Source organism: Bison bison, unplaced genomic scaffold, assembly GCF_000754665.1.
Source record: "Bison bison bison isolate TAMUID 2011002044 unplaced genomic scaffold, Bison_UMD1.0 scf7180017864303, whole genome shotgun sequence".
NCBI classification, from domain to species: domain Eukaryota; kingdom Metazoa; phylum Chordata; class Mammalia; order Artiodactyla; family Bovidae; genus Bison; species Bison bison.
In genome coordinates, this window is record NW_011494875.1 from 1,314,303 (window position 1) to 1,317,655 (window position 3,353).

The 3,353-nt window shown below is 41.5% G+C and overlaps 1 protein-coding gene across 17 annotated transcripts in view; it reads right to left on the reverse strand.

The window, feature by feature from the left end:
• The window catches only part of HIVEP2 (human immunodeficiency virus type I enhancer binding protein 2), a 222,470-nt gene that overhangs the window by 167,829 nt on the left and 51,288 nt on the right, over window positions 1-3,353 (reverse strand). For 7 of the 17 annotated variants that reach the window (XM_010851453.1, XM_010851446.1, XM_010851447.1 and 4 more), the window contains exon 2: window positions 1,374-1,448. The exons of 2 other annotated variants lie outside the window; for them this stretch is intronic. The gene's annotated coding sequence lies outside the window, so the exon portion shown is untranslated. Of the gene's footprint in view, window positions 1-1,373; window positions 3,327-3,353 lie in introns of those variants that run through there. 8 more of the 17 variants (XM_010851451.1, XM_010851457.1, XM_010851450.1 and 5 more) reach the window with 4 other exon arrangements.

Below are 3,353 nucleotides of genomic sequence, written 5' to 3' on the forward strand. Positions count from 1 at the left end.
GTGTGTGGGGGGTGGGGGCGGTGGGGGGAGGGAACTGATGCAGATGAGTGTGTCTGTGAGGTATGAGTGAGAGAAGGGACTTGAAGTTTCAGAGTTGAGACAGACGCCAGTAACTGTGGGCCGGGAGACTTCATGCACCAATCACTCCATGCTGCCCCTGGGTCCTCAGAAGACAGGACACCAGCGCACCAGAAAGCACCCCTCCCCACAAAGGGGGAAGCTGATTACAGCTTTCACGAGCCCCCATGTGAAGACTGTGATTCAAAGGCTTTGCCTAGAAGAGGACGGTGGACAGAAGCAGCCAAGGATCCCTAGAGACACACAGAAAAGCAATAACTCTGTCGACATTCCAAAAAGAGAAAAGGAGAGGGGCATTTCCCTTCCAGCAGCATTCTTTCACTGCCTTTTCTTGCTTCTTTTCTGAGGAGAGAAGGGAGGTGGGTGATGGCAGTGAGACCATGTAAAAGACCAGGGGGCAGCGGACACGAACTTCTATCTGGCTTCCCTGCACAAAGGCCTTATTATAAAACACACATAAAAATGTGTGGGCAAGACTTGGAGGGTTGGGCCCCGCATCCCTCCTCCCCCAAACTCACTCTCAAGCCCATGCTTTGAATGCATTTGTGTATACACACCCTCCGACAGAACAGGTTCTTCATGTTGCCATGGAGCTGAGAAATCACACTGCTTTTACACTTCCAGCAGCAGAGGTAAGAATCACTACATGATGTTAACTCTGGTTGTATTCCTGCTTTTCAGTTGTTTCTCTTCCTGTTCTCATGAACTTGATTTTTTTTTTTTTTTAGCTTACTCTTTGTAAGATTGCTGCAATGAAAGCTGCTGGCAAACTGATGCTTCCTTTTATCAGCTCAGCATGCAGAAAGTAGAGCGCATTTGTGACTGGGAGCTTCCTCCTCCCTTCCAGCAGAGTTTATGACCTTACTGCATCTTAGTGGAGTTGATCAGAAATGCAAACTAGAAATCAACACTTATTTAGTAAATATTCTGTGAAACAAATAAAACCTCCTGTAACCAGTAGCTGTCTTTTCTGACAAGATAAATCTGATTATTTCTACTCCAATGGGTACTTCTCAATAGGCCTCAACCATCAAAATCATATGAAAAAAAATTTTGTAAATACAGATAGCCTTCTGCAAGGTCCCCTTGGGTTTCATTTCAAAGCTCAGCTATTACCTTACTGTGTAAAAGTCAAATAAAAGAATCTAAAAGAGGAACACAACATGATTTGCTAATGCAACCTCAATATTCATGCCACCCCTCCTTTTGGAGTTTTGCATCTCACAAGAAATGGTGATTTGACTTCTACAAAATCAAGTGCCAAGGAGTTCAAGAAAATCATTTTGATTTCCTACCTGGAAATCTGCTTTCGGTCCTAGTCACACATCCTCACGATCTTGAGTCTCAGTTTCTCAGGTAAGTTCGCCAATCTGCTGACAAGAAGTTTCGTGTTATGACTTCTCCTTCCACAGTGCACACGTTAAGACGTAACTATGAAAGTGACCTTAAGTACTAACCAGAGCAGCAAAACCAAATCTATTGGTTTGAAGAAAGAATGTAAACACGTGGAGGTGAGAGAGGCCAAAATGTCAGGCGATGAATGTGGCACCAAGCTACGTACACGGGATATCAGATGGCTAAGCAAAATACAATTTTAAAAGTTTAAAATCAGCTTGCCAGCAACAAAATAAAGATTGGATGATAACCCCCAAAATAAAATAAATATCCATGCCTCCATACCAAAAATAAATAAATCATGTAGGTACTCCCTCCCTCCAAGCTTAATTATTCTCCCTTTAATGCGGGCTGACTTCCAATGAACAGAATATGGAAAGAGAAAAGTCATAACTTTACAGTGGAAACCCTAGCAGACTATCCCTTAACTAAGCGATCAAGGTTAGCATCACTGGTGACCAGTTATGTTGATAGGACACAACTGATAATACAATGCAACGAGGAGGGCACCTCTGCAGTCTTCCTCTCCAAACCCATCATTCCAGCCTACAAAATTTCTGGTCCAATACTCTTCGAAAATATCCATCCCTTCAGAAACAAGTGGAGTATGCCACGGTATGCTACTCTGTTATTACATATCGTATTGCATTTGTATTCTGTAGATTATATTAAATCTTTTAAAAATGAGCACCCAATTAATACCAAATGAAGTTTTCAGGAAACCCAGACAAGTCTTTAAAACCACTAACCAAGCACTCAAACGGACTAGCCTGTTTAGGTAGTCATTTTGTTTAAATAGTCATTTTCCCTTTTCTTTAATTCTAATGTTTCCACAGCACGTCAGAATGACAGCTCCAAATGCTGGAGACCTCAGGTTTTTCCTCGCCACAAATAGTATGTATATTTTCACTATGACTAGTAACAACGTGCCTGTTATTGGTGATCCTGGTAATTATTTAAATAGCTGACTCTACATTGATCTCAATGGCACAATACTGTCGACAGTTCAATGTTAGCCAGTCACAGGGCCTCGTAAGCGCCCTAGCCAGACGCCCCAGGCTGCTTGTGGATAGGCATTCCCCAGCCTCTTGGCTCGGTGACAGCAACCGCAACAGCCCACAAGGCGGGTGGAGAACCGATGAATAAAATGATAAATATTTGTGATGAAACAGGAAGTTGGGGAGGGGGAGAGGGATGGAATATCTCAACTACTGAACTACTGAAGCTACTTTGGAAATTTAACAGTATTCCCTTGTTGTAAAACTGGGAGCAGTACACAGATAGATCTTTTCTCTCGTGTTTTCCTCTTTATTGTAAATAATTTACAAAATTACTACTGTACAATACAACATCCACCCAGGCACAGGATTTAAGACTTTGAGCCACTGAACTATAAGTGCTGTACACTGAATGAATGCTTCAAATTGTCCTTTGAAAATGATTCAAACAATGATGTGAAAATATAATTTTTTTCAGGCCAGAAAACACTTTTAATAGATTGTCCCTTACTATTGATTGAATATATAATTTAAATGATTATTTAATAAGTTCAATCTCTCATTTATGCCACTTAGTACCAACAATAGTAATAATTTACAGGCTCAGGGGCATTCTTGTCAAGAGTAAATACAAGAAATTTTGAAATAAAATAGTGCTTCATTTTACAGAGGGCTAAGACTGAGATGGGGGAGCCTGGTGGGCTGCTGTCTGTGGGGTCGCACAGAGTCGGACCCGACTGAAGCAACTTAGCAGCAGCAGCAGAAAGACTGAGATACTTCACTTGTACAGAGTCTCCATACTCAAGCAGATGATTCAAGTGATTCCCATTTTCTCACATACTGATTCTGATATCCAACACCAATTTAAAGAACAAAACAAAA